The sequence below is a fragment of the Elephas maximus genome, chromosome 9, assembly GCF_024166365.1.
Source record: "Elephas maximus indicus isolate mEleMax1 chromosome 9, mEleMax1 primary haplotype, whole genome shotgun sequence".
In the NCBI taxonomy this organism is placed as follows: Eukaryota; Metazoa; Chordata; class Mammalia; order Proboscidea; family Elephantidae; genus Elephas; species Elephas maximus.
Window position 1 is genome coordinate 54,913,731 of NC_064827.1, and position 22,273 is coordinate 54,936,003.

Consider the following 22,273-nt stretch of genomic DNA (forward strand, 5'->3'; position numbering starts at 1 on the left):
GCTCTGAAAGAAGGTCCTTGTCTCTTCAGCTTCTGCTTCCTGGTTCCTCGGCGATCTCCATGTGTCTTGGCATCTATCTTACCCATCTCTCTTCTGCTGGCTAGTTTAATCTCTTTTATATCTCAAAAGAGATTAACTCAACACATACCCTACACTAATACTATCTCATTAACTTAACAAAGACAACACATTCTCAAATGTGATTATAACCACAGGCATTATTGTTGTTTTTGTTAGGTGCCATCAAGTTGATTTTGACTGATACTGACCCTATAGAACAGAATAGAACTGCCTATAGGGTTTCCAAGGAAAGGCTGGTAGATTTGAACAGCCAAACTTTTGGTTAGCAGCCATAGCTCTGGAAACAATATTAGCATAGATTTAGTGGCTTAAAGCAAAACCAAATCAAACCTATTGCTGTTGAGTCAATTCCTACTAACAGTCTCCCTGTAACCCACCCAGTGCCGTCTAGTCGATTCCGACTCATAGCAACCCTATAGGACAGAGTAGAACTGCCCCGTAGAGTTTCCAAGGAGCACCTGGTAGGACAGAGTAAAACTGCCCCTTAGGGTTTCCAAGGAGCAGCTGGTGGATTAGAACTGCCAGCCTTTTGGTTAGCAGCCATAGCTCTTAACCACTATGCCACCAGAGCTCCAGCTTAAAGCAAGTCACGTATATATCTCCCAGTTTCTGTGAGATAGGTATCTGGTGTCATTTACTTGGATGTTCTGCCTCAGGGCTCTCACACACTGCAGTTGAGGTGTTGGCGAGGTCTGGGATCCCCTTCCAAGCTGACATGGCTGTTGGCAGCATTCAGTTCCTTGAGGGTTGTTGGACTGGGGGCCTTAGTTCCTTGCTGGCTTTTGGCTGGAGGCCATCCTCAGATCTTCATACATGGCCTCTCCATCTGGCTGCTTACTTCATCAAAGCCAGCGAGGGAGAGTGTCAATACAGAGTATCAGCTAGCAAGGGGGATATTACAGTCTTTTTGTAATGTAATCACAAAAGTGGCATCTTGTCATCTTTGCCATATTCTCCTGGTTAGAAGCAAATCATAAGTCTCACCCAAACTCAAGATAAGGGAATTACACAAGGGAATAAATACCAGGAAGTGGGAATAATTGGGGCTTCTAAGAGTCTGTTGGCTATACTGCCCACCTGTTTATCCCTGGAGCATCATCTTTTCTATAGCTCCCAGATTTGAGCATCCAAAGAATTGTTTAGTAAGTGCTTTCTGAATTGCCATAAAATAGGAAAGGGGAAAAAATCAGTAGAGAAATGGGTGTGAGAACACCTGTGGCCTGTTTTAACCAGAATGTTTAAGATGCCAGGGTGAGTATAATAATTCTATTAGTAATAAAGAAAAGGCAGTATTTTATTTTCTTGTCATTCTAATCATAGTGTGTTCATTTTCTCCAAGTAATATTTTTGACTGGGTAATGTATTTACTGCAGTAACAAGGATGTATAGGGAAATGGCAGACAGTATTATATGAGGTACAGGAAAGGCCTCAACTTCAAATGGATTATGTTCTCAAAGTTGATTTTTTAAGTGGTTGCATAAGAAGTATAAAACTTTTCTGCATACAAAATGCTTTAAATAAGGCTCTGTTGCTGGGTTAGCTCAGAAAAGCTCATCTGTCTTAACAACAACCAAGTACCGGAGATGAAAGGGATCTTTACGATTACCTAGTATGCAATTCCCTGAAAGCATCCTATCCAATATTTTTAAGTGCCAGCTAAGGCCTGGAAAGGAGAATGACTTGTTTAACCCATAGCTGAGCTGTGGTGGTGATGATACTATAGAACATGGGTATAGCTTACAGCCGTTCTTTTTTTGGTGTGTGTATGAGGTATTGGGAGTAGCAATTACAGATAGTCCCTGACTTAGGACGTATTTGAGTTACCACGAACTGCACTCACAAATGTCTCTCTTTTTTTTTTTTTAAATATACCTTAACTTTTTTTTTTTTAACTTTAATAATATGTACTACATACAATATTGCAGCCTGTAATTTGCTGATGTTATCATTCACAGATGGTTACTCACCTACAAATAAAGATCGGCTTTATAAAAAGGCGATAATAATGAAAACTAAAAAAAAAAAAAAAGATATTCTACGTATGTCAGAACCAATTTATGGCGTCGTCGTCGGAATGGAACCCCGTTATAAATCAGGAACTGCCTGTGTATTTGAACTCCAATTGCCAATTCCAAAAACTTATCTTTTCTGCCATATTCTAGGTTGCCTACAATTTTTAAGCTAGCCTTCAATTTTTAGACAGAAAATTATTATAGTAATCATCCCCAGAAAGGAAGCATCATATCTTTGATATCAATCCAGATAGAGCAGGAATGTCCCTAGGTTTGAGATACTCACATTAGTGGGTATAGGGACTATGCTGGGACAAAGTGCCTAGCTCTTTTGGCCCCTGGGGAGAGAAGTGGGAGGCAGGCAGTGGCAGTGTTGTACTTCTGCCACAGACCTTGGCATGTCCTGAGTGCCTGGAATGGGAGAGGATATGGCATGGAGGCAGTGGCTCTTGGTTTACATAAACCAAAAACTCCACTGCTGTTCAGTCGATTCCAACTCCTAGTGACCCTAAAGGACGGAGTAGAACTGCCCTATAGGGTTTCCAGGGAGCAGCTGGTGGATTCGAACTGCCAACCTCTTGGTTAACAGCTGAGCTCTTAACCACTTCACCGCCAGGGCTCTTGGTATGCAGAAGTCATTGTAAAGCCAGGTGAGGGGAAGTAGGGGACTGCTTTTAATCTTGTTGGTATAAGCAAAAAGCATACTATTATTAGAACTCTGTTCTCCATTTTATAAACAATCCTAACACAGAGCTTAGTGTCTACTTCCCTTGTTACACTAAGAAATTTTCCTAGTGTATCTCACTTACCAATATCAATTTCTTCCACTGAAGATCTAAAGATACATTTTTTGCGCAAATCTTTCTTCTTTCTTTTTGTCTTTCCTCCAAGGAAGCCACCAAAAGCCCCAGTCTTTGATAAAAGGCTTCATGGCCCTAAAATGCCTCTCAGATTTTAGATCATCCATGTTAGCAGGATGTAAAGGAAGTAGAGGTCTGAGGAGGGTGATGACATGCTTGGGTAAAATCTGTAGGGAGCATTTTTCAATGTCCTTCATCACCTTTGGCAGGGTATCTAGTGAAAAAGAGTAAAAATGTAAATTTTACTCCTTTTCTCTTAACCATTCTCATTCCCCAGAATTCCACAACTTAGAAGTGACCTTAGACCATCCAGCCCCTTCATTCTACGGGTGGAGAGACCTGGGTCTTGGAAACATGAGTGACTTGATGAAGACAAGTCACATCAGGATTAGCACCCTGCTCTCCACGTCCAGTCTGGCGCTCTTTGCATTTTATACTACACTGTTGCTGGCAAGCTGTCCAGGGATTCCAGTTTTCTACCATTGAGGCCTCTCCTTCCCAGCATTTAAAGATAAGAGAATTTTTAGGAGAACATTGAAAAAAGAAGGGACAGGTTATATAAAGTTATAACTAAAGAAACTTAGGAAGGAACCAAAGCACCTTTGCAGTCTGTCTGCAAAGGCTTTGAATCATATGAAGAAAATCTTGTCTATTTTACTTCTCTGTCAGATAAAGAACATGAAGTATAACCATAAACAGTGTTCTCATTTTGTATTTGGATACTTTGTAATTTCTGTGTTTTAAATATTTACTGAAAAAACATGTAGCCTCAAACTGGCAATGGTAGTTTTTAGTAAGGTAATTCATCATTTTAATAGGCAGTAGTTTCATTTTAAAGAAACTCTATACTTTTATAATCTCTTTGTGGATACAGAGTAGGACTTTAGTGGCCACTGGTCACCTTCTCGAAAGCTCAGAGCTTTGTGGGATTAGTATTTCTGTTTCAGTCTACCCCATGATTTCTGATGAGCTTCTTAGTTTATGTAAAGGCTCATTTAGGGTGGTAGGTAGTGACATTGTACCCATATAAAGAACGTGTTCGTTCTTTAAACTACTCATGAGAAGATTGCAAAGCTTTCTGGGCCCACAGCATGCTATATAACTATTTTAGGAAGAACATTTTTCTTTAAATAGAAAATGTCTATACTAAAGAGTTACGAAATCTTGTTGACAGCATACCTGTCCCTGTTTGAAAAAGAAGAAACTAGGAAAATACAGATGAAATTTGCTAAAATATTTGCTTCTGAGGGTGCTTTTATCAACTAAGTACAGTTCTTCCTGTATATGTGATAGAGCTAAATTTCTCTTCCATCCCGTGACTTAAACAAACTGCTGTTTACTGAATGATTGCTGAATGATATTTTAGGGAATGTATTTGGGAAAGATTCTGTTTATAATTTTATTTAGCGCTCAGCAAACATTTATCGAAAATCTAATATGTGCTAGACACCTCTATTAGGAATAATAAAATAGGAAACAGCCTAAATGGCCAAAAATAGAGAACTGGTTAAGTTCATTCATTCGTTTATCCATTTATCCATCCATTCACCCATTTTATTCATTCATGAAGTATGTTTCCTGGCCATATTCTTGGGGTTAGTCACTGGAGATTATATTCTTGAGTTTAGCAAAGGAAAGGTGGAACCTTTATCTAGTGTGCCAGTTCATCCATTTCTTAGAATGTTCCACTCACTTACGTTCTTCAGGACAGCCCAATTGATCCCCGGCTTGTTCCTCCACTTAGGGATATGTGTGAACAAATGAGATGCTCTAAGCCTTTGGTGATTTTGGCTTCATTTTGAGGGAAGGAACTTTCCTCTCTGCCTCCTGTCAAACACTCTTTGATTGCAACATTAACATACCATCTCTTCTACTTTAGATCAACTGAAAAAAGAACAGGCTAGAGAGATAACCCCAACCCATTGCCATCGAGTCAATTCCAACTCATAGAGACCCTATAGGACTGAGTAGAGCTGTGCCATACGGTTTCTAAGGCTATAATCTTTACTGAAGCAGACTGCCACATCTTTCTCCTGAGGGGCGGGTAGTGGGTTCGAACCACCAACCTTTTTGTTAGCAACTGAGCGTTTAGCCACTGTATAACCAGTGCTCCTTGCTAGATAGGTACTTCACTTGAATTTGCATTTGTAGACTTATTTTCCCACAAGCGTTCAGAAACAACATTTATGATGTTTAAACAGTATTATTTATACTGTTTAGAAAAAAAAAAACCTTAATTTCTCTCTCAGGAAAAGTTTTAGAATTAGTAAAAATGTAAAAAAGTGTAGAAGTTGTTAAAAAAAAAAAAGCTGAGTTTTTAGAAGGCAAAATTTATGGAGGCATCTTTGGAAAGTGTCTTTTTTTTTTTTTTTGTCATATTTCATGACTACAGCCATTCCTTGGTCTGAATGTTTTACCTCTTTACAAAGGTAACAACTAGTGTTGCTAGTGTAATTCTATCTCTAGGATAATACTTGCTATAGATAATATGCCAGCAATCTGAAAGAAGAAATCTAACTGCATTACCTTAGGAAATGCAGGTGTTGAAAGTCACAGTGTTGTTTTGTAGATTTCAAATAGGGAAGTGAAAAGCCACTTAACAGAAGGAGATGACATGTATGTACCAAGGCAGGGACACGATTAGTTTCCTTCCATGTCATTTGGCTGTGTATATGTGCAGTTAAACAGCTGATGTACATGTTCAATCCATAGTCACACTATTTGAATTGATTCCAGGTTAACCTGAGCTGTAAAGATTAAAAAAAAAAGCTTTTGTCATTATACACAAACATGTAGATATGACCTTCTAAGTATATTTTAGTTAATTCTTAACCACTTCAACTGTGAACTTTATAGTCATCAGTTTGCTACCTATTTATATTTATCTGGTTATAAGAGTTGAGGGTAACTGAGAAGTTGGAGGACACAGAGTCCACACAAGACCATCCTCACTTCTGGCACTAGTTTCAAGTTTGGGACTCCTCAAGACCACTCTTACTTCTCACACCAGTCGCAAGGCTAGCGGTGCCCAAGGCTACCCTTGTTGTTGTTAGGTGCTGTCAAGTCGGTTTCAACTCATAAGGACCCTATGTACAACAGAACAAAGCACTACCTGGTCCTGTGGCAGCCTTGAAATCGTTGTTATGTTTGAGCCCGTTGTTGCAGCCACCATGTCAATTCATCTCATTGAGGACCTTCCTCTTTTTCACTGACTCTCTACTGTACCAAGCATGATCTCCTTCTCCGGGGACTGGTCCCTCTTGATAACATGTCCAAAATATGTGAGTTAAAGTCTCGCCATCCTCGCTTCTAAGGAGCATTCTGGGTGTACTTCTTCTGAGACAGATTTGCTGCTTCTTTTGGCAGTCCATGGTATATTCAGTATTCTTCACCCACACCATAGTTCAGAGGCACCAGTTCTTCTTCAGTCTTCCTGATTCATTGTCCACCTTTCACGGGCATATGAGGCGATTGAAAATACCATGACTCCGGTCAGGTGCACCTTAGTCCTTAAAGTGACTTTGCTTTTTAACACTTTAAAGAGATCTTTTGCAGCATATTTGTCCAATGCTCAATGAGTCATTTGATTTCTTGACTGCTGCTTCCATGGGTGTTGATTGTGGTTTCAAGTAAAATGAAATCCTTGACAACTTCAATCTTTTCTCCATTTATCCTGATGTTGCCTATTGGCACAGTTGTAAGGATTTTTGTTTTCTTTATGTTGAAGGCTGTGGTCTTTGATCTTCATCAGTAAGTGCTTCAAGTACTCTTCACTTTCAGCAAGGAAGGTTGTGTCATCTGCATAATGCTTGTTGTTAATGAGTCTTCCTCCAAATCAGATGCCACTTTGTTCTTTGTATAGTCCAGCCTCTCAGTTTATTTGCTCAACATACAGATTGAATAAGTAAAGTGAAAGGAAGCAACCCCGATGCACACCTTTCCTGACTTTAAACCATGCAGCATCTGCTTGTCCTGTTCAAATGACTGCCTCTTGGACTATGTACAGGTTCCTCTTGAGCACAATTAAGTGTTCTGGAATTCCCATTCTTCGCAATGTTATCCTTAATTTGTTATGACCCACACAGTCAAATGCCTTTGCATAGTGAATAAAACACGGGTAAACATTTTTCTGGTGTTCTCTGTTTTCAGCCAAGATCTGTCTGACATTGGCAATAATATCCTTTGTTCCATGCCCTCTTCTAAACCCTGCTTGAATTTCTAAGGCCATCCTTAGTTCCCTTAATATGCTAGAAAGACTCACAGAGCTCAACTGAAAGCTATTATTTATACTCACGATTACAGTTTATTACAGGGAAATGTTACAGATTAAAAACAGCAAAGGCAAGAAGCACATAGGGTGGAGTCTGGGGAAGCAACAAATATGGAACTTTTATTGTTCCTTCCTCATGGAGTCAGGACATCTTACTTTTCTTGCATCCATGTGTGACAACATGCATGGAGCGTTGCCAACCAAGGAAGCTCATCCAAGCCTCGAGCCTTGGTGTTCAGAGTTTTTATTGGGGTTCCCTTATGTAGGCATGATTGATTGTCCATGTAGCTTGTCCCTGTCTCCAGTCTTTTACCCCTTCAGGTCCCAGCAGATACCAAATAACCCAAAGCCCCTATCCTATATTACATTGTTGGTCTTTCTGGTGTGGTCAGCCCCAAACTTAAATATAATCTGTTGTGGCCCTCCATCACCCTAAATCAGCATGACCAAGGCCCCCAGATAAACAAAGATACTCCTGTTAGGCTTAGAGATTACCTCCCAGTATCTAAGGGCAAAGGCCAGATCTCTTTTTGGGTAAGGTTAAATTCTTTACTACACATTGAGAGAAATTCTTTAGATTAAGTTGGATTTCGTAAAGTGCATTTTCAAGATGAAATTAAAGAAATTTTTTTATAGTTTTATTGAGGGAATTTACACATAATAAAACTCACCCATTTTGATGCAGTTTAATTTTGGTAAATCTGTATAAGAATCATGCATACTTTATTATAATCCACACTTCTATTACCCCCCAAATTAGCTTGTGCTCCTTTGTATTCAATCTCTGCCCCCATTCTCATCCCCAGGCAACCATTGATCTGCTTTCTATCACTGTAGTTTTGCTGTTTCTAGAATTTCATATACATGGAAGTATGGAACCCTGGTGGCACAGTGGTTAAGAGCTTGGCTGCTAAACTTTTGGTTCGAATCCACCATCTACTCCTTGAAAACCCGATTAGGCAGTTGTACTCTGTCCTATAGGGTTGCTATGAGTCGGAATCGACTCAATAGCTTTTTTCATATAGCATAAGAATGTTATATTCATCCAGCAAAGTAGGAAGGTTTTAGTTGCCCCATACCCTCACTAATATTTGGTGTTATAAGCCTTTAATTTTAGCTGTTCTAAAAAAAAATAATAATTTTTTTTTTAGTGGGTATGTGGAAACCCTGGTGGCGTAGTGGTTAAGTGCTACGGCTGCTAATCAAAAGGTCAGGAGTTCAAATCCACCAGACGCTCCTTGGAAACTCTATGGGGCAGTTCTACTCTGTCCTATAGGGTTGCTATGAGTCGGAATCGACTCGATGGCAACAGGCTTGGCAGGCAGGCTATTGGGTATGTAGTGGTATGTCTTAGTGATTTTAATTTGCATACTTCTCACGACCAATGATGTTGAACACCTTTTCAAGTACTTCTTGACCGTCCGTATATCTCCTTTTGTGAAGTATTTATTTAAATCTCATGCACATAAAAAAAATTGATTTGTCTTATTGAGTGATAAGAATTTTTTATTTATTCTGGATACAAGACCTTTGTAAGTTATATGTTTTGCAAATATTTTCTCTTAATTTGTGTTTTTACCTTTTCATTTTCTTAATAGTATCTTTAAATGAGCAGGTTTCATTGAGTCTAATTTATATACTTTTTTCTGTCATGCTTTATGCCTTTTCTATTCTGTCTAAGAAATTATTGCCCAACTCAGTGCCACAAAGATTTTTATGTTTTCTTCTAGAATTTTTTCATTTAGCACTTACGTTTACATCTATGATCCATTTTGATTTAATTTTAGCAGATGGTGTGAAGAAAGGTCAAGATTCATCCCCCCACCCCCCAAGAAAAGCTATTCCAGTAGCATTTATTGAAAAAACTATCCTCGTTGAATTACCTTGGCAGTTCTTTAACAAAGACCCCCCCCCCAAAAAAAAAACAAACAAAAACAGCTTGTTGTCATCGAGTCTATTCCAACTCACAGTGACTCTGTAAGACAGGGTAGAACTGCCTTATAGGGTTTCAGAGGAGTGCTTGGTGGATTGGAACTGCTGACCTTTTGGTTAGCAGCCAAGCTTTTAAGCACTGCACCACCAGGGCTACATTTTGAAAACAGAAAATTTTATTTTAAGTCTGAGGGCATGAATGTAAGCTGATGAATTTCTAATAATGGTAAGTATTAACATTGCTGAGAAATACATTCTACCTAAAATTAAACAAAATAACAATGCTACCTTTTTCATAGTGTTGTTTTAAATAACTAGTAACAAATTATATAACAAGTAAATGGAATATGTATAGGTCACTAGAAAAAGAATGTTATTTGCTAAGGCAAGGGGCTTTAACCTGGAATTTTTAGGGGATTCAATAATGAGGCTCTCAAATCATAGTTTATAGAATATATGCCTAACTAAGGAAACCCTGGTGGCATAGTGGTTAAGTGCTATGGCTGCTAACCAAGAGGTTGGCAGTTCAGATCTGCCAGGTGCTCCTTGGAAACTCTATGGGGCAGTTCTACTCTGTCCTGTAGGGTCGCTATGAGTCAGAACTGACTCGATGGCAGTGGGTTTTTGGGTTTTGGTATGCCTAACTAAAATTAATCAGTAATTTATTTTATTCCGTAGACAGAAAATACAATGAAAAAGATTATACTTGTCTTATTAAAAAATAAAATCTAACAAGAGATATAAGACCAAATACAGAGAATTATAATGCTTTAATAGAAAGAATAGAAAACAAGGGAAGTATAATCTACTCCTGGTTGAGCAATCTTAATGTAATAAAGATGGCAATACTAACAAAGTTAATTTATAGATTTAATACAGTACTGGTTAAGATCCCAATAGGGTGGCGAGTTGAACTTGATTGATAGTATAAACCACAGAATAAAGAAGCAGGCAAGAATTTCATGGGAAAGATGTTTTAAAAAATTAAAATACTTTGAGAGGACTAGCATTAGATGCATGTATTGTAAAGCAATTAAATAAGAATGAAAGATCAGGAGCCACACAGTGGAAGTGGAGAGGAGATTAGACTAGAAACTAGGCTTAGTTGTAGTTACTGAAGTTGGACACCAAATTAGCTGTGAACTTTCTGGCTTTGAAGGCAAAAGGGAAATTCAGTGGGTTTCACCAGGGGTTGCAAGTTGAAAAGCCTCTAGGCAGATACTATAAATCACTTAAGTGTGCTAGCAGGCCTAAAACAACAGGGAGTATTGGACACTTTGAACTTTATATGTGTATTGCCCCACATAAAGAAGATAGCTGCCACTCTGTTGTAGCTGATTTATCACTTGTGGGGTGATGGGCCTGGTAATGTTAAATTTTCAAGAAAAGCCAGAAATCTGTGTGGGGGGAAGGTTTGGAGGGGGGGGGGCACATGTGATCTATCAATCCTCTGATTTTTAAATGTTGGCCAAACAAAACTTGTGGGCAGGAGAGGTCAGAGAAAAGATTGTGTATCTGTGGTTGTCATTGTCTAACTAATGATTGTGTAGCTTAGAGCAGAACAAAAGGAGTTTTGCCCTTCTAAGACCAAAACCCATTCCAAAATACATTAACAAGACTACATTAATATAGGTTAAAAATAGTAAAGGGAACACTATAGGAATAAACTGATAGTGGTTTAGTAACAAGAAACCAAGTAAAATACAAATTGTGAAAGCAATCAGTGTTTAACAAAAGCCTTTGGGTTCAGCGATAATATGAAGAAAAACACATTTAGGTTTGTCTTAATCTGGTGCCATGCCAAAGAAATTCCAGAGGAGTTAAATATTTATCAGTGGAATATTATTCTTATCTTTGTTACGAAGAAGAGATAATTTATAGGTTGTTGAAGAAATAAAGAAATTAAGAAACATGCCAAGGCACGCATGTTTGATTATCAAGAAATTTGATTCTCGGATATAATGATAAAAGCAATATACAATGGGAACAATATTTGTAGCTATTGTATGATGGATACAATATTTTAATGTATTTGGGGATATATGTATGAGGGTTGATCTAGTAAACATAACAAAAGGGTGGTTTACACCGAAGAAAATAACAACAATAATATGTTTGGCCTGAAAACCTTCATTTGTAAAATGAGGATAATAGTAGTACGTACTTCCTAGGGTATTTTAGAGGAATACATATGATAAAAATATATATTCTCTTTGGCACAGTGTGGAAATGCTGTTGGCATAATGGTTAAGAGCTACGGTTGTTTACCAAAAGTTCGGCAATTCACGTCTACCAGGCGCTCCTTGAAAACTGTATGGGGCTGTGCTACTCTGTCTTATAGGGTCGCTATGAGTCAGAATTGACTTGAAGGCAACGGGTTTGGTTTTTTGGTTTTCTGTACTACATGTATGAGGAGGAGACAGACACTGTAGCTATATAGAAGAAATTTTTTTTTCTTACATGTTTTTCTGGTTCCATGTCTGTGTTTTTGCGATGTTAGTGTCTCTTTTAGCTTTTTTTTCCTTCTTAATTTGCTCTTAGTTTTAATCTCTTTGGGGCTTTTGACAGTCTGTTCAAAACTATGAAGTATGAAGTCTCTCTGGAAAAATACACATGAATTTGCACACCAAGTTTTGCTTATAATTTCAGGAGAGTCACAGATCTCATGCAGGTTAAGAATCTCAGTTTTACACACTCAGTTTGGTAATCTCATCCCTCCCAGAGGTGGGTTTACCATTTATATGCTGATAATTCAAAATCTCTGCTTGTCCAGATTTCCCTGCCAGAACTCTACAGCCAATTGTCTGGGTCCACTTGGACACAACAAAGGCACCTTACACTCAGCGTGTCAGAAGTATGAGCGTAACCTTTATCTCTCATACTCTGTTCCTCCTTCTCATTCCCCTGCCATATTGAATGGAACATGATTGTAAGCCCTAGCCACCCCAGTGTGAATCAGAACGCTAAGCATCATCCTTGACTTTTTTCCTTTCCTTCCATATCTAATCAGTCATCAGTTTAGGCACATCCTTAAATGTACCTAAATGCTTTCAAAGTCTGTGCCTTTTCATTCTCATTCACACTCTAAGTCATCGTTTCTTGTTAGAGATTCTGTAGCCACCTGATCAGCCTCCTTACTGACCAGTCTCCTTACTTTGCCTCTTGCTCCCCTCTGATTCATTCTCCACATTGCAGCCACTCATCTGAAATCTTTCAATAGCTTCCCAGTGGCTTTAGGATGGGGACATCTTTAATATCACTTATAAGGCCCTACATGATCTAGCCCCTGGCTGCATATCTAGCCATGTATCTTTTATCACAGTCCACCTCAGCCATCCCAACCTTTTTCATTTTCTCAACTGTGCCATATTCTCTTTCATCTTTATGCCCTGTTCCCTCCCCACTCCCACCCATTTTCCCCACACCTGGTTAAATCTTAATCATTCTTTAGGTCCTGGCATTAGATATCACCTTCTCTGGGCACCTACCCCAACTCCATTTATGGGGCCCACTTGGTGCATCCTCTGATACCCTCTTTTCCCTGCTGTATGTAGCACTTACACACTGTGTTGTAATTGCTTCCCCACCTTCTGGGCTGGGAAGAGGGACGCTTGTTTGTGTTGGTCTTATTTATTACTGGTATCTCTAGTGATTATTTAGCCCTATGCCTGACAAAGTAGTTGTTCAATAATTTTCTGTTGAATAAATGAAAGTATTTCCTTCTACCAGAAATATCATCCTCCCTCCTTCCCCTCCAGCCCCGTTTTACTTGGTAAAATCATACTCAGTTTCTATTCATATATTAATTCAACAAATAATTGTGCCATTTCTTCCTTGTTCCAGGTACTATTTTAGGCATTGAGAATATAGTGATAGATTCAGCAGTCAAACCTCTCTGCCCTCAGGGAGCATTCTCTTGGTGGAGACAGATAAGAAACAGAGAAATGATAAAATACATAGTCTATTAGTGAGTGTAAGTACTGAGGAGGAAAAAAGTGGAGGGGGGCAGGAAATAGTAAATAAAGATGAATCAGAGTAGTAAGTGAGCATTTTAGGTACGGTGGCCAGAGAAGGCTTCATTGAGAAGGTAACGTTTGAGTGAATATTTGTAGAAAGTGAGGACGCTAGCCCTGTTGCTGTCTGGAGAAGCAGCATGTTAAGCAGGTAGACAATGCACAGGCCCTGAGGAGAAGCTGTGCTGGGTTATTTGAGGAACAGAAAGAGACCAGTGGGAGGTGAGGTCAGAGAGAATGTCTCCTTATGGATGTTACTGTTGGTTGACGGATTCTCTGGAGTATTGCTCTCTTAATCTGATCCCTGGGATTCCTCCATAATTTTAAGTTGTTTCAGCTCTCAGTGCTATGAATTTACCTGAAAGGACTCTGAAAGTTTCTCTTGTCACTTGAGTGTAATTCTAGGGCTGCAGAAGTGCTAGAATAGGAGGCTGCCGTGCTCTTTAGAGCCCAGTTGCCTCTTTGGGAGTTGAAGAGATGTGGGCTTAGGTATGTCTTTGACAAGTGGTACCTCTTTCTCTGGAGATTTTTGCCACTGCCTCATTAGTATTGGGCCGGGGGGAGGTGTGGTAGTGGAGTAGTATATCACTGTCATCCACCTCATGGGTCAGGCTTCCCATAACTTAGCACAGCCCTGCTTTCCTTCTGTTCTCTAGTCCACATTCATGCAGTATCGGGGGCATTGTGAGCATCGTACCAGTCCCTCAGCAACTGTCTAGAGTTACAATTTTGGAGACAGACTACTGCGATCAACTTTTATTTTTCTCTTCCTGTAGTTTTTTTCTAGGAAGTCAAAACCAGTTGCCATCGAGTCGATTCTGACTCATGACAACCCCATGTATGTCAGAGTAGATCCGTGCTTCTGGGTGGCTACGAACACCAACCTTTCAGTTAGCAGCTGAGTGCATTTACACCACAGGGGCTCCCTCCAGGAATTTGAGGACCAGCGAAGTTTTAGTTAATGAGGTATTTCGGTTAGTTGGGTTGGTTTGGTTTGGATTGTACTGACTTCGGTATGCTGGCCCATGGCTCTGTCCTCTGTATAACAGCCCTTTGTGAGGCAAGTTGAGTCCCACCCTGATGGAATAACTGGGCTTGCCTTGCCGGCACCCCTACGGAAAGCCAGAGGTGGTGTACAGGTCCATGGGGGCTCTTTGTAGCCTATATTTAGCAGTAGCAGAAGCCCCTGCTAGGCTATCATGTTTTTCCTTTTGGTGTGATTCACTAATGGCAGCACTTTCTGTGGAAAGGGGCTATAAATTGTGAATTGATATGAGGTAATAATTGGAAAAATGATCAGAATCCATTTTTATTCCCCTCTGGGGAAAACGCATGTCAGGAGTCACTAAAGCAGAAGGCCGAGGAGAGATTTTCAGCCAGCTTTCCAGCTCTACTGCTGCAGTGCTTCGTCCTGATTAGAGAGGAGAGGAGCCAAATGTGGCAGGAGGCAGCCAGCAGACCTAGTATCTGCTTGCCACCTTTTGCTCTGAAAAGCCTTGCCGCAGAGAGTTGCCATGGCAGCAGGAGGCAATTTAATGGCAAAGGCTCGTCTCTGGAGCAGCGCTGCTGGTGCCCCAGCCTTCCCCTCCCTGGTATTCTCCCTAAGTGGCTAGTTATACCAAGGGCCTCACTGTGCCATGGCCATTTGAGTGTACACTGCCTAGTGGAGCAGAGCTGTAGCATATTCTAGACCCTAAGGATGGATGGCCACATCTTCTATCCCCTACGTCTCCGCAGAGCACAGCCCTTTGATGCCGCACCCTATAGTCCACCTTACCAAATTATTTGTAGTTCCTTCAATGTGGTCTTCCACGCTTCCATGCTTTTCCACATTGTGTCCTCTGCCTGGATTGCTCGTTTCCCCACCTGGTTGGAAAATTCCCACTCACTTTCAATGGCTTAGATACCACTTCCTTCTCCTCCTTAGGAGTCCCTGGGTGGTGAAAATGGTTAACATGCTCAGCTGCTAACTGGAAGGTTGGAGGTTTGAGCCCATCCAGAGGTACCTCAGAAGAAAGGCCCGGTGATCTGCTTCCAAAAAATCAGCCATTGAAAACCCTGTGGAATATAGTTCTACTCTGACACATATGGGGTCGCCATGAGTCGGAGTCAATTTGAGAGCGACCAATTTTCCTCCTTAAAGCTTCCTCTGACTCCTTCTCCTCCATGCAGAATTATACTGTTTCTACTGCCACCTCAACTTTGGCACGACTCAGTGGCAATGGGTTTGGTTTGTTTTTATCCTCAGTGAAGAAGCGGAAAGTGAAATAGAAGTTTGAACTAGTTTTAAACCTTCTCAGGCATCTTTTTCTGCATCGGATCATTTGTGTTTCGTCTTCATGCTCTGAGCACAGCTTTAAAAGGCACCCATTTTTGTAGCTTTGTCCCTTTCCCTGTGCTGCCGCTCCTTTGCCTCATTGTGCCGTCTTCACCTTTGCTGCACCTGTCTCCTCAGGTGATCACTGAGCAGACAGAACAATTTATTTAGATAGAGCTCCTTTTCCTGCCCTTTTGGGATAATTTATTACATTTTAAGAATTTCTATTTAAAATGATCTTTTTTTTATTCTCTGTTGCCCTCAAATTATCCCCAGAAGCCACCTGTTCTGGAATCCAATTTTACATGTCTTTCTTGCTGTCCTCTGTAAAGTTTGCTCTATAGTTTTGTCTGGGCATTTTTCTCCATTCCCATCTAACTTTTAAGCTCAAAGCTCAATTAGGCTGTTTTGTAATTCCCTTTGCAAATATGTTCTTCTTAATATCATGTGATCATGCTGTATACTGTATATGCCAGTGCCTGCTGGTGTCTTGGGCTGTTTAGTTTGTGAAGTATTTTTGTCTCTTGTTGTGTCTCTTCTTCCACTCCCACTTTTAGTATTTTATTCATTCCAGCTCCTTTAAAGGATATGAAACTTAAGCAAAACTGTTTTTAGTTATTAATAGGTCTAGTAAAAGATTCACTGAGAATAGCAATGAAAAACTAGCTTATCATTGAGGGTTATGGATTATCTATGACAGTGATTGTCCACCCTGGAGGAGTGGGCTATGGGGACTACAGTGCTTAATGAGTTGCCTGAGAAGCTTTCTTGAGATGCACATAATCAAAACCTACTCCAGCCCCTTGACTGCAAGCAGTGATAAGGTAGGCTGAGCACCCTAAGAAACCCTCCCAGAATGTTTTGTTACCCTAAACCCTGTCTCTCACTCTCTCAGATGAAAAACACCCATTGTAGATGATTTCAGTTATAATCTAGCCTGCCAGTGCCATTCTTACTTGAGAGTTGGTTATGTTTTATTTTCAAGAATTAAAATTGCCACAGTTTATTTTGTTTGAAAATGAAAACTGAAACTAATTCAAGTATTTATTTACCTGGCTAAGGACATTTTCAAATTAAAAGACAAGAGAGTACAGTTTCAATGACTCATAAATGTGTCTGTTTGATAAAATCACTTTTCCTGCTCTGTAAAGATTCGGTTAAATACCACTTGGTTAAAGTGTAATTACCCATATGTGTGTTTTCAGGGATTTGATGAACTTCAGAATGCCGGAAATAGAATATTCAAAATTAATATAGAACAGTTAAAATTATTTTTGAGCTTTAATGCTGCTCCTTTGCCTCATTGCTCCATCTTTATCTTTGCTGCTTCTATCTCAGGTGTTCACTGTGTAGGAAGTATTTTGAGAATGGGGCAGAGTGAAACCCAGAATCAGAAGGACTAGGTTCATATCCGTGCTCTGGCACCCAGCTCTCTGGGGCCAGGGAGTTAATCCTTCAGGGCCTCAGTGTTCTCATCTGTGGATGACACATACTCTAGAGTAATTCTAAGGATCAGATAAGGTCATGAATGTGACAGTGTCCAGCACCCAGGCACCCAGTAAATGTTAGCAGGATCTGAATCAGGGCCTGTAAGTTACGTTTAACGTGTGTGTGTGTGTGTGTGTGTGTGTGTGTGTGTGTGTGTATTTGAGTATGTGAACTGAGCAGAGAATTAAATTTACTATGTTCTTAGACTATGGAGGTAGTTGACTATTCTAAGAGTAATGGTGAATATGTATATGTGTGAGTGTGTTTCTCCAAGAATACCATTTAAAATTATTTTTTAGATTTTCTTGAAGTAGAATTTTCCAAGTCTTGTATACAGGCTAAAAAATGTGCAGTGTTATTCTACGGTGTTGTAGTCATTGTAAAATTCTTTTTGCACTCCTCTTCATATTTTCCTCACATGTCTGGAGGCCTGCTTAGTTCCTAACGAGGCTAATGACCTAACATTCGTGAATACCCCCTACACAGATTTTTTTCCAAACAAATGTTAAATATTAGTATTGTAATCCTGGTTTATGGCCATATCAGAAGTGCTGAGTTAAATGCCTTACTATCATATATCAGATTTATGAAAAGCAAATATGTTTTCTTAATCATATGAATTTATTGTTGGTAATGACTAAACTAATGATAATGATATGAGTACATACTGTGTATTAGATGCTTTATATACATAATCAATAACCTTACAACAACCTGTAAAATAAGTGATAGGAAGTTTTACAGATAAGGAAACTGAGGCTCAGAGAATAAATATACTCCCCAAGGTCAGAGAACTTTTAGGACAGAGAACCAGAATGCAAGCTCGGGAGGATCTGACTGAAGAGTGCTACAAGGCTGTTGCCCAGTAAATCAAGGGGTATGTTATAGGTATAAAAGAGAGTAAGTAAAAGATGTCCTGGGGGCACTTTGGGCCTTGGATGAGGCAGAAGTCTGCAGGATAATCACATAATGCGCCTGTTCTCAGTAGACTGTAAAAGGCAGTATCAACAGTCCTGACTAGGCGCAGTTGTGAGGCCCCGGAAGCCTCTGGCTTTCTGCCTTTTTCTAAAAATCTGTTTCTCCACTGTTGTTGGGTCATGTAATTTAGCCAAAAAAAAAAAAAAAAAAATTTTTTTTTTTTTTTGTATTTTAGGTGAGGGTTGAGGGTTTACAAAGCAAATTAGCTTCTCCTTAAACGATTAATAAACATATTGTTTTGTGATATTGGTTGCTACCCAACGACATGTCAACGCTCTCCCCTTCTCGACCTTGAGTTCCCCATTACCAGCTTTCTTCTCCCTTACTGCCTTCTCATCCTTTCCCCTGGTCTGGTGTGCACTTTTAGCCTCATTTTGTTTTATGAGCCTGTCTAGTCTTTGGCTGAAGAGTGAACCTCAGGAGTGACTTCAGTAGTGAATTAAAAGGGAGCCCAGGAGCCATATTCTCGGGGTTTCTCCAGTCTCTATCAGACCAGTCAGTCTCTTTTTTAATTTTTTTGTGAGAATTTTGTTCTACATTTTTCTCCCACTCTGTCCGGGACCCTGTATTATGACGCCCATCAGAGCAGTCAGTGGTGGTAGCTGGGTACCATCTAGCTGTGCTGGACTCAGTCTGGTGGAGGCTGTGGTAATTGTGGTCTGTTAGTCCTTTGAACTTCTTTCCTTTGTGTCTTTGTTTTTCCTCATTCTCTCTTGCTCCAGATGAGGTGAGACCAATGGAGTATCTTAGATGGCCACTCGTAAGCTTTTAAGACCCCAGACGCTATAATCCAAAGTAGGGTGTAGAACATTTTCTTTATAAACTATGTTATGCCATTTGAGCTAGATATTCCCCAGGACCATGGTCCCCAACCCTCAGCCCAGTAATTCGGTCCTTTGGAGAGTTTGGATTTGTCTGTGGAGCTTCCATGACCTTGTCTTGATCGAGTCGTGGTGGCTTCCCCAGTATTATGTACTGTCTTAACCTTCACCATAGTTACCACTTTTCTGTTTTCCACATACCTCCCCTCCATCGTAACCATCAAAGATTGTTTCTTTTTGTGTCTAAATCTTTTCATGAGTTCTTATAATAGTGGTCTCATGCAATATTTGGCCTTTTGAGATTGGCTTATTTCCCTTAGCATAACGCCCTTCAGATTCATCAATGTCATGAAATGTTTCAGAGATTCATCGTTTTTGTTTATTGTTGCATAGTATTCCATTGTGTGTATATACCATAGTTTGTTTATCCCTTTGTCTTAGTCATCTAGTGCTGCTGTAGCAGAAATACCAGAAGTGGATAGCTTCAACAAAAAGAAATTTATTTTCTCACAGTTTAGTAGGCTACAAGTCCAAATTCAAGGTGTCATCTCCAGGGGAAACCTTTCTGTGTGGGCTCTGGAGAAAGGTCCTTGTCATCAATCTTCCCCTGGGCAGAGCCTCTCCGTTCAGGAACCCTGAGTCCAAAGAACACACTCTGCTTCTGGCACTGCTTTCTTGGTAGTATGAGGTCCCCCTCTCTGCTGGCTTCCCTTTCCTTTTATCTCTTATAAGTTAAAAGGTGGTACAGGCCACAGCTCAGAGAGAATCCCTTTACACTGGATCAGCAAGAGTGTTACAATCCCATCCTAATACTCTTTAACATAAAATTACAATCACAAAATGGAGAATAACCACACAATACTGGGAATCATGGCCTAACCAAGTTGATGCATATTTTTTGGGGACACAATTCAATCCATGACACCATCTATTAATGGCACTTAGGTTGTTTCCATCTTTTTGCTATTGTGAATAAATAGAGCTGCAATGAACATGGGCGTACATATGTCTGTTCATGTGAAGGATCTTATTTCTCTAGGGTATATTCCTAGGAGTGGGATTGCTGGATCATATGGTATCTCTATTTCTTGCTTTTTAAGGAAGCACCATATCGTTTTCCAAGATGGTTGTACCATTTTGCATTGCCAACAGCAGTGCATAAGAGCTCCAGTTCCCCCACAGCCTCGCCAGCATTTATTATTTTCTATTTTTCTGATTCATGCCAATAATGTCAGGGTGATGATTTGTCCAAATATTTCTCAAGGCTCTAATCATCACTTAGAACTATGTACTCAGCTTCTCTCCCGTCCCCCCGTCCCAGTTCCACTCTCCTATACATACCCAGACACACACAAAGCAGGTTTGTTGTGAGGATTAAATGAATGAATATATATAAAGGGCTTAATATAATACCTGGTACATAGTAAGTGCTCAATAAAAGTTGACTACCATTATTGTTTTAATTGTTACTGCTAATAGTATTAGTGGTGGTAGTGGTGGTGATGATAGTAGTAATGGTAGTAGTAGCAGCAGCAGTAACAGCAGTAGTAGTAGATGATTCCTAAGTTTTATGACACCTTCCTAAAGGACCTTGGTGTTCCAGAATGGCTCCAAATTTGAACCATACGTTGTCCAGAAACGGAGTTTAACAATGCGGGAAAGGCTATTGGTAGACACATGATATTATAAAACTTTCCATGGACCCAGTAGAATTGAACCCAGGGTTGTAGGTTCTTTAACCTTTATCCTGTGTGAGAACAATCCTACTTGCACTTCTCCCTCCCTAATCCATGTTATTACACAGTGCTTACCTCAGTTAAGAGTGGTTGGCCTTTACCTTTTCTTTGGGTAAATGATATCATCTGCAATCTTTGTCATTTCTTCTACTTTGTAACACTTTTTAAAAATCTATTTTAGTGTGATTACTAATTAATCCACTCTTTCCTAAAATACAAATGGGCAGGATACAGAGGGAGATAACTTAGAATATTGGGTTTATTTTATCTGTCTGTAATTCACCTTTTTAATAAACAGTTCTGCTCCGTCCTGTAGGGTTGCTATGAGTCAGAATCGACTTGACGGCAGCAGGTTTGGCTTTTGTTTATTCTAGCTATTAGTTGTAGTTATTCAGTCTGTATTATGAGCAGATAATCCGAGTGGCTGGACTGTATGAAGAACTGTGCTTCGGGATAGGAGAATGACTCATTAACAACCTGCGTTACGCAGGTGACACAACCTTGCTTTCGGAAAGCAAAGAATACTTGAGGCAATTACTGATGAAGATCAAAGTCTACAGCCTTCAGTGTGGATTACACCTCAACATAAAGAAAACAAAAATCCTCACAACTGGACCAATAAACAGCATCATGATAAAAGGAAAAAATACTGAGGTTGTCAAGGATTTCATTTTACTTGGACCCAAATCAGTGCCCACGGAAGCAGGAATCAGGAAATCAAACAACATATTGCATTGGGCAAATCTGCAAAAGACCTTTTTAAATATTAAAAAATTAAAGACGTCACTTTGAGGACTAAGGTGCTCCTGACCCAAGACGTGATATTTTCAATCACCTCGTATGCATGCGAAAACTAGAAAATGAATAAGAAAGACCAAAGGAGAATTGATACATTTGAATTAATGCTGTTGGCAGAGAATATTGAATATACCTAAGAAAGACCAGAAAACAATTGATGCATTTGAATTATGGTGTTGGTGAAGAATATTGAATATACCATGGACTGTCTTGGAAGAAGTACAGCCAGAATGTATCTTACAAGCGAGGATGGTGAGACTTTGTCTCACATGCTTTGGACATGTTATCAGGAGGAACCAGTCCCTGGAGAAGGACACCATGCTTGGTGAAGCAGAGGATCAGTGAAAAGAGGAAGACCCTGATGAGATGGATTGATACAGCGGCTGCAACAGTGGGCTCAGACATAGCCAAGATTGTGAAGATGGTGCAGGACGTTGCAGCGTTTCATTCTGTTAAACATGGAGTTGCTATGAGTCAGAACCGACTCAATGTCATCTAACAACAATGATATTGTAGTTATCTCACCTGAAAAGTAATTTGTATTTTTTTAGAGAAGTTTGAGAATTCTGAAAAGTAAAAGAAAATTAAAATCATTTATATTCTTACACCCAGAGATGACTATTGTTATATATTGCTGTATTTCCTTCTAGCCTCCATTCACCAATATCTATATATATATCAGCTGTATGTATTCATAAACTAAAATTTATATATAAATTATAACTTATATAGATATTGTAATGTAATATTGGAGCCTTCAAGTAATATTTCTTGTGCAAATGAAATGTGACCAAAAAATAAAACCAAAAAAATGTCTTTAAGAAAACTAAAATAGATGATTTATGATTATAAAATCAGTATATATGCACATCATGAACATTTAAATCTTAGAAAAGCAGATCATGAAAAAGGAATTTCTGTAATTCTCTCATCCCCATTGTTATCAATATATTTCTGGGCAGTTAT

General features: G+C 39.6%; 1 protein-coding gene across 3 annotated transcripts in view; it reads left to right on the top strand.

Moving 5' to 3' along the window:
* SLC44A1 (solute carrier family 44 member 1) overlaps nucleotides 1-22,273 on the top strand; it is a 180,872-nt gene that overhangs the window by 75,327 nt on the left and 83,272 nt on the right. The window lies entirely within an intron of this gene.